The sequence below is a fragment of the Cyprinus carpio genome, chromosome B8 (genome assembly GCF_018340385.1).
Source record: "Cyprinus carpio isolate SPL01 chromosome B8, ASM1834038v1, whole genome shotgun sequence".
Classification (NCBI taxonomy): Eukaryota; Metazoa; Chordata; class Actinopteri; order Cypriniformes; family Cyprinidae; genus Cyprinus; species Cyprinus carpio.
Window position 1 is genome coordinate 22,297,770 of NC_056604.1, and position 9,783 is coordinate 22,307,552.

Sequence of the window (9,783 nt, forward strand, 5' to 3'; positions counted from 1 at the left end):
ATGGACTACTTTAAAGATGTTTTTATTACCTTTCTGGACCTGGACAGTATACCGTACATACATTCTCAATGGAGGGACAGAAAGCTCTCGGACTAAATCTAAAATATCTTAAACTGTGTTCCGAAGATGAACGGAGGTCACACGGGTTTGGAACGACATGAGGGTGAGTCATTAATGACATAATTTTCATTTTTCAATTTCAATCACGGCTGGCTTAACCATGTTTTTCTGAAGTGCGGCTGGCTTGACCACAGTCGCCTGAGTGAGTAACAACCACCCACCCACACACACTCGGCTGAAAAAGTCAGAACAAATCATATATATCGGACACACACATCCCAAACAAACATAGCAGACCACTTAATAGTGATGACAACAGCATCAGCATCACGCATACACGCGCACAGATTAAACACATAATTACATACATACTCATCACATACTTACAAACGACATCCACATATATTAAACACTTTCACAACCTATAACATTACTATAAACACACCATAACACATCAAACACTTCAAACACACAGCCAATAACACACACCACACATGCACATCAAAAAACGCCATGCATCCATACACTGTGACAAGACAAGTATGAGATAATTGTCATACATCACATCAAAGGCCTTGACAATAATGGCATGACGTGTGAACCCTCAAACTTGATTATGTGCTATTTGATATGTGATATGTCTTGTGGAACTTATTGCACTACCATAACGCGTTACACATTGTTTAGGTGAACATCTACATTACCCATAGAGTGCTTTAGTGCCCACCCACTTTTTTAGTGTCGTAATTAAAAGGAATTTGAATTAATACAAACAGATGGGTTCAGAAAAAATCATATATGATCGATTAACAACCTCTGAGCTCACAGCAGATCTGTCTTTAAAGGTTTATCAGCTATTGTTGAAAATCATTTGAAAATGAATAGAATTTTTAATTCTGGAACCTGACTGCTGCACGCTTTTATTTGGCAAATAAATCTCCACCAATCAGAGAACAACAACATTCAAGAACACTTTAGCTCCACTGACTCTCCTAAAGCAAATGACATTATCTCTTTCAAAAAATATTTTTAATAAACATAAAAAATAATAATTGTTTCAGTATGTAAAATCAAAACTGTTGAACATTATGCATGCTTTTATATATCATGATATTGTTTAAATTCTCTAAAAGCCTGATTTGCAGACTTCTGAATAGCACTTATATAATAATAATACAATAAAATAAAAATACATTTCTGTAATTTTAAATTTAATAACAACTAAATGATCATCCACTCACTGTGGGTTTTGATACACAATATTTTAAAAGATTTCCAGTTTTATAAGAGGTCCACCAAAAAATGAAACTTCTGTCATCATTTATTTACCCTTGTTTCATTCCAAAGCTGTATTACTTTCATATGTGAAAGAATTTAAGAATGCTGATAACAATTTCAAATGACCATATTTCCATTGTATGGTCTAAAATATAATAGAAGTCAAAAGGCATGTTAGTTTGGTTTGGTTGCCAACATTATTCAAAATATCTGTGTGTGTGTGTGTGTGTGTGTGTGTGTGTGTGTGTGTGTGTGTGTGTGTGTGTGTGTGTGTGTGTGTGTGTGTGTGTGTGTGTGTGTCTCCCACAGAAGAAACAAAGTCGTTCAGGTTTGGAATGACATGAGATTGACTAATGATGACAGTTTTCGTTTTTGGGTGGACTATCCCTTTAAGAATCGCTTAGGACAGCAGCTAAACCACAGAGGAAATTTCTCCACATAAGTTCAGCCTTACAGACTCTTTACAAAGTTCATATCTTCCTTTTTGATAATTGACCAGAAGAAAACTGCAGTGCTATGTTATGTATTACATCTACAGTGTAAAAAATGGGGAATTAAATCCTTGTTTGTCTTCTCTTTTAGCAATGCACCTTTTCATCCAAAGTTTGTTACATAAAGTATCGAGAGCCTTCCAGTGTTGGTGTGGCACAACATTTAACCAACACTGTTTTTATTGACAGAGCTTTGATTGTTGTGCCCTGCGCTGAAGGTTAGTACATTTGCATGCGTGTTACATTTGTGTGCCTGATTATGCAAAGACACTGACTATCTAACTGCAAATCAAACTTTTGAGAAAAACAAACCATAATTGGTTTCCTGACATTATTTTGTGTGTTTTTGTGTCCCAGATTTGTATGATAACCATGAGTCTGTTTGCTGAGGTATCAATGCTATCAGCTGTGTTTTATTTTGTGAGTTCAGTGGAGGTGGGTGGAGTGACACCAGCTCACTTGTTTATCAGATGAGCTGGAGGATGTGGAAAAGATGGAGGTGATTAAGATCATACTCTGTGTTATGTAACAGCATCAGGACTTTGTGAACACACGTTTAGTGTTTTGCTAAACTCAAGGGATTATTGCTACACAGTCATTATTTTATATACATACAGTAAATGGTTTTTGCCTTTTGAATTCAGAAAATTATGGCGCTTTTCCATTGCGTGGTACGGCTCAGTGCGGCACAGCACGGCTCGGCTCGGTTTTCGTTTCCACTGCAGTTTAGTACTGCTTTATATTGGGCGGGATTATTCACATGTCATTATAGTTGCGCCACCTCTACTGCTGCGACTCCTAAAAAAAACTTTTTCATTCCGCGTCGACCTGTCAAGCTCTCGCTGGATCCACTCCCCTACTATCAAAGAGAGGAACGTCTGTACTTCCGCAACAGACAACGAAACAACCGCTTTTTACTTGTTAAAAAAGGTGCGTTCATTCAAAACAGTTGCATTCGATCCTTCGCTGGCTGTGCTGATTTAAATCTAGTGGTTCTGTTGTGTTTGTGTCACTAGTTCAGTGACACAGGTAGTGACGATTCTCTCCGGCCAATCAGTGATCAGCAGAGTTTACATGTCACGTTTTGGTAACGGTACGGTTCACTTGGAACCTTAACCGAGGTGGTACTAAAAAAGTACCAGGTACCAGGTACTGTACCCAGTGGAAAAACCCCAAAAGTGAACCGTACCGAGCCGTAACGTGCCGTACCATGCAGTGGAAAAGCCCCATAAGAAAAGCATGGGTGGAACGCTGCCAACAGGGTACAGAATCACTAAAGTAATGTATATGGAAGACTAGGATTGCCACTTAAAAATTAATTATAAGAATCAATGATAATTTTTTTCATTGATAACAACTATATTAAAAATCAATTGACATATTCAAAAGTTTGGGGTCTGTAATGGTGCATTCACACCGGACACAAAGCGAATATGCGCATCGCGTCGTTTGCTCTAGCTCGCGGGGTGTTTTTCGTGTCAACCATGGTTGAGATAACTAAAATCGCTGTTTTGTATCTGTTGTCAAAAAGCCCCAAATACAATAAAAAGCCAAAGCCGACATGTCTGGGTTCACAGCACCTTCCAGAGGAAAAACAATAACACCAGGATCCTGTATAAATGATTTTTCAACATTTTACTACTGTATATATATACTGATATTACTATTATTTTTTTATTGATAGCAGCATCTCTGTAGCCATGCTAATAAAATACAACTACCACTACAACTGATTTTTATTACAGACCTAAATAATAACAGACAGTTACAATAATGAGAACGCGTCACGCAAATTTTCTGCTCGAGTTGAAATGTTTGAACTTGCGAGAAAAACGCCATTGCGGAGAATATCGTGCGCATCTCGTCAGTTAAGCTGGTTCTGTAATCAGTGGTAAATCGTAGTTCACTGACAAGCTGTGCAGAACCACGATCATATTTTGCGTATGTTTTGCGCAGCTTTTCAGTGAACAACGGCTCTGTGTAGTAAATGCTGCTCCACGTGAAAGCAGGCACGTGTAGAGATTTACTGCTGATTACAGAACCGGCATTACTGATGAGATGCGCATTAATATCGAGCCGATATTTATTGTGCATCCCTAAAAAACAGTTAAAAACAGCCTTAAATTAAGTCTTGAATGTAACATGATCCTTCAGAAATCATTCTAAAATGCTTTGGTTCTCAAACAATTTCAGTTATCAATGATGAAAACAATAGTTTCTTAATATTTTAGTAGAAATTGTTATACATTTTTAAGATTTATTAATGAATAGAAAGTTCAAAAGAACAGTTTAAAAAAAAAAAAGACTTTTTGACGTTTTATCAGTTTAATGCATTTTTGCTAAATTAATAAATGTAAATGTAAACAAAAAATTATACTGACCCGGCAGGGAACGGTAGTGTAAATATTAAAATAAAATAATATTCCAATTAATAAATCCAATCATCTATTTGGCTTAGTTGAATATAAGACACAGCATGTCTACCCAGGACACATGTGGAAAGAACAGACTGTTTTAAATTGCCAGTTTGAAAATGTATTTTTATTCACAAATTTTAATCAAAACATTTGATTACTTTTTTAAAAAATATTAAATTTTTAAGTAGCACTCCTAGACTGCATGACCAATAATTTATTAAATTCTACCAAAACTTTTGACAGAGGCGTTTTATTGTCATAATTTTATCTATTTTGTAATTTTGAAAAAAGGAGAAAAAAAAAATATCAACTTGAAGAATTGTCGAGTGTAAATTGTTACATCCCATTCTTTTAGTGGCCAAAGGTTCAGCAGTATGTGTTCTGAAAGAATAATAATAGGTATGTGCGTAATTGTTCGATGCAGTCATTAATTGTTCTTGCTTGCCTGGTGAACAAAGCATTGAATTTTGAATTTGAGTTGTTTGCTATGTGTGAATTGTGAGAGATTTTGTTTGCTAAACATTAGATGTGTTAGCTTACAGGAACTTCAAGTGTAGCCCACAGTACACCAGACTATAAACACAGTAAAGGCCTTTCCACACTGAGCAAAGCAAAACGAATATCGGATACGATGACGCGCTGGAATAAAACAACAGATTCCTGTGGATGCTTTAACATTTGCACACCAAAAATGCAAATGTTTTTTTTTTTTTCTCGAACAAGTCCGATTAATCTTTTCAGTTTTGCAAAGCGAAAACATGGGCCGTCCAATAAGATTTGAGCATTACATCACGTGGCCAGAGCAACTTCTGTTAAGGTCAACGCTGTGGCGTTAAAAGCTCAGAAGACTGTATTGAGCACGAGTGTAAAAATGCAGAAGTAGAGGACTTTTCCCACAAGAGAGAAGAGTGGATACTGAGTTCTTGTTATCGTTAGTATTTAAGAACATTCTTATTCTCACATGTTCTTCATACAGAATAACATTTCTATTAATTCGCCACAGAATAATGTGATCTGAAGAGCACCGTCCATTTTCTTTCACGAGCGCGAGGGTTAGAGCTCGATCTCAATATCAATATCCATTCATGTGTATATACTGGTACTACACGGGGATAAAAATCTTTTGTTGAATGCATTTGAATGCCTTTTTAGCACCATTTTAAACTTGGTTTAAATTCAGAAGGCCTATTTGCTTGCATTCATTGTGTGTAAGTACCAAAAGATGAAAAAGGGTAAAAAAAAAAAAAAAAAAGGATGTCAGTTATTAATTTTTTTAAATTTCTCATTTAAAAATCTAGTGTTTAAAGGCACAATATGTAATTTTTTTGCCGCAAGGGGGCACATATTCTAAATAAACAAAGACCAGGTAGCATAGTTTGATGACACCGTGACTAAGTGTGGAATCATGGGAGTGGTCGTCTTCATCCCCACAGCCGATGAAATCCAACGGGACTCGGGCAGAAATCATGTTCATGGATGACCTAATGATTTATTAACATAAGCCACTTTCACACTGCACGTTGGACCCGGAAAATTGCCGGAACATTGCCGGGTCGCCTTCTGTGTGAATGCAAACACATCCCGGGATTGATAAAAACAGGGACGTAGTGTCCGTGACGTCACCAGTAGATTGATGAAGAGCGGTTTTGAAGCTCAAAGTGTGCAGAGTGGACAGTCGCCATCTTGGAAGCGCGTCACCGCCAGGGGGCAAGGAAGTCGACCGGAAGTTGAAGTCGGCCGCGTGCCGCCATCTTGTAGCAGAACTTCACTTGCGTTAGCATCCCATTGACTCCCATTCATTTTTGCGTCACTTTGACAGCGAATAACTTTACATCTGAGGGCGTTCAAAGACTCAATTTTTCCATTATTTATTTCTAAAGATACACGACAATGTATAAAGGGCTCCATTACCTTCTATGTTACATTATGGCCCCATAGAAACAGTTTTTGTAAAAATAGGCTAACGATTGCGTCATAACCACTCGACTCTCTGTCGCACAGTAGAGAAATTACCGTACAGACAGGAGGAGAAGCTCGCAGGCAATCGGGGAGACGTCAAGAGATATGTCGTACTGGCGTTACATTTTAAAATACTATACAAAATAATTAATCAGAATACTTACTCCTGCTCACTCAGGCCAAAGAACTCCCCGCGCAAGCTCGCCGTCTCTGCAAGATTAACGATGACAGTTTGCACGCACAGCTACTAGAAGACTTACATCTGTCAGACAGGTCGCTGACGTCATCAAGCTTAGTTTGAGTCTGCGCGTCAGAAACGGAAGTGCTAAAAATCGCTAAAAACGGGCTTCACTTGTCTCAATTGAGTTCCAATGGGGTCGCTGTGTCCATTTCTTTTACTGTCTATGGTCACCGCACGTCTCTCCCGGATAATCGAAAATGGGCAAAAAAGAGGGAGCTGGTTGCTGAACCCACGCCCACCTAGCTCGACGGGAGTGTCAGCAGCGGCAATCCACCTGTCACTCAAGTGGCCACGCCCTTAATTATGCAGAACTTTAAGGAATATAATATTATTTAAACGGATGAGTTATAAAAAAAATTCACCCCCCTCACAGTTGTCATGAAGGGCAAAATTATCCATATAGACCAAAATCATTTTTTGAACCAGGCTGTAAACATGTTTTTTTTCTGCTGTAAAGTTGGGCATGGGACTCCCCATGTTAAAATGCCCAACTTTACAACAGAAAAAACGTTCACAGCCTGGTTCAAAAAAAGATTTTGGTCTATATAGCTAATTTTGCCCTTCATGACAACTGTGAGGGGGGTGAATTTTTTTTTATAAATCATCCGTTTAAATTATATTAAGCCTTAAAGTTCTGCATAATTAAGGGCGTGGCCACTTGAGTGACAGGTGGATTGCCGCTGCTGACAATGCCGTCGCGTTAGGTGGGCGTGGCTTCCGGGTAATCACTGCTAGTGTGAAAGGGGCAAAATCTAGCAACCGGGGAACAGTTGCCGGGACACATTACCCGTGTATTTTCCGGAATCGCAGTGTGAAAGGGGCTATTGTAGAATGAAGCGGGGTGAGGCTGAAAGCCGTCGAAGCGAAACGAGGCCGCTCTACGAGTGTGACACACGGCTTGAAATCAGCGGTGCTTTTATTATGCCACAGTTGACCCCTTCCGCTCCTTCCAGTCGTGCATATGTGAGGAGAAAAAAAGCAGCGCTGTTTTATCATACTAGATAAATTTGAAAGTTCTGTTATAATGCTACTCTGTGCAGTCATCACCGGTCTATTAAAACACACAACATATTAAAGCATCTTTGGTTTTTCCATATGTTTTGTACAAAACAAAACCGGAAATCGAGGATGAGTGCATCAGACGGAGCCTGAAATGGTGTGAGAGTTGGCAAGCCTGCAGATGTTATTACAATCACTCAATGATGCTTTCAAAGCTAATTTTTTTAATAATTACATTTTGAATGTAACTTGTTGTAATTGTACCTTTAATTATATTTTCATATGTATTATTGTAAGCATAATGGATAGTTTGTGTTTCTGAAGAAGAACCAAAAAGTTATTTATCTTAATTTAATGCTGTATCTTGAGCAGCGGAAGATGTAAACCATACGAGATAAATACGCTACATGAAGAAAAAATGCATTGCTGGTCAGCGCCACCTAGCATGCAGGCGTGAATTAGCAGAAGGCAAACAATCGTTTCGCACTCGGTGTGAAAGCACTGTTCTTCTACGATTTGCCTCTCTTTTTCGCATCGCGCTCAGTGTGAAAAGGCCTTAACAGCTTTTCGCTGTGGCACTTTCATGCATTAGTCAAACGCAGTTGTTCAATCCTGTTACTGAAGTTATTTGTAATAAAAACAATAAAATACATTTGATTTAATTCATGGGAAGCTGATGGGAAGTGATTTAGTATACAAATGCAACTCTTCTTATTCAAATAATAATAATAAAAAAGGTTGTATACATTTTATTTGCTTAATTTGTTTGGTTAATCTGTATTGCAAATAAAGAAAAAAATACAAAATAAATTAGTTTTAAGTTTTAAACTGCATTCAGACATGTGCCACATAGCATATATATATATATATATATATATATATATATATATATATATATATATAAAAGATTCAATAAAACATTTAGTTTTGCTTCCTTAGTTAGATTTCTGAAGGTTAAGAACATTCATTGAGCAAGAAAAAATAGATCACTTGATTGTTTAAAAAATAAGTTTCAAGCCTTGTTTTTGTACCCTTTTTATGCAAATGGAAGTCAAATTATAAAACAAGCATTTGTAAGCTGAGCATGAAGGCAAAGGGTATGAGGTAAAAGAGTGAGGTCTTCTCAAGTCTACTGTGCAACCACTGACTAACCTCTAGATTTTTTGTGTTGGTTTGTTTTTTTGGGGTTGTCTTTTTTTTATTTTTATTTTTTATTAGTGTAAACATCCGTATTCATGAAAAACATGGTATCTAAGCGTCCCTCTTGCCTAAAATGCTTGTCCTCGTGACTTGGTTCTGGATGGCTTTCTACGTTGATTAATTTGGTTTCTGTATGTTTTTTCTGTGTTGATTTTGTGTGCATATCAGATGACTAGAGTGACCCAGGCTACACTACTACACTAGCCTGACTCAAGGCTTTGTTTTCCAAGCCACTATACCCGCCGGGGCCCACGCTGCCTTCAAGGGGGGAATGTGACCAGCTGAACCTTCCGAGATGGACACCTTGTCTCTTTTTATTTTCTTTTATTTTCATTTCCTTTTTTTTTTATTTCTCTCACGTTGTCCCTTTTTTGCCTCTTAGAAGAGTTGCATATTCATTGTATTGTTTTTCTTTTTTTGTTTTCCTGTCCCCTTGTCCCTCGTCCCCAATCCCACAGTTGCACCCCTTTGCCTGTCTTTGAATGCTGTCCAGGTTGACTTGCCGCACAGTATTGGAGGGAAGTTTGAACGGTACAAGGGCAGCTCTTACTGATATCTAATGCATTAAGATTTCTTCCTCTCTCTCTTTCTCTCTCGCTCCTCTCCACTGATCTGCTCAGGGTTTTACTTTGAAAAATTATATATTCCTTCATTATTTAATATAACCACACAGCGCCTCTTAAAAGTATTCAGACTCTTCACCAATTTTGTTTTTACTGAATTATAAGTCCTGAAATACATTTTTTTTTTTTTGTATTCAGAGCACTAAACTGAATGTCAGGCTCTGTTAGAAAATATTCTCAAATGCTCTTAATTATTATTTTGTTAGTTATTTATATAATTTATTTTTAAATTTCTCGAAAAACTTTTAGTAGCAATGACTGTAACATTTTGAGAACAGTATATATTATAAGTGTTCCTGTGGCTCAGTGGTAGAGCACTGTGTAAGCAGCGCAAAAGGTTGTGGGTTCAATTCCCAGGGAACACATATTAGGTAAAAAAAATGTTAGCCTGAATGCACTGAAAGTCACTTTGGATAAAAGCGTCTGCCAAATGCATAAATGTAGATAAGGACTTTCAGTTTCAGTTTTTCAGTTTCAAAGCTTCAGTTTTTTGTAAGCTAAAACAGGTTCTCTTT

General features: G+C 37.5%; 1 long non-coding RNA gene across 1 annotated transcript; it reads left to right on the forward strand.

The window, feature by feature from the left end:
* The first annotated feature begins 1,927 nt into the window (after positions 1–1,927).
* On the forward strand, positions 1,928–9,177 carry LOC122138266. The gene is made up of 2 exons (XR_006155462.1): positions 1,928–2,047; positions 8,814–9,177. It is a non-coding gene; the product is annotated as an uncharacterized LOC122138266 (long non-coding RNA).
* Positions 9,178–9,783: the final 606 nt, after the last annotated feature.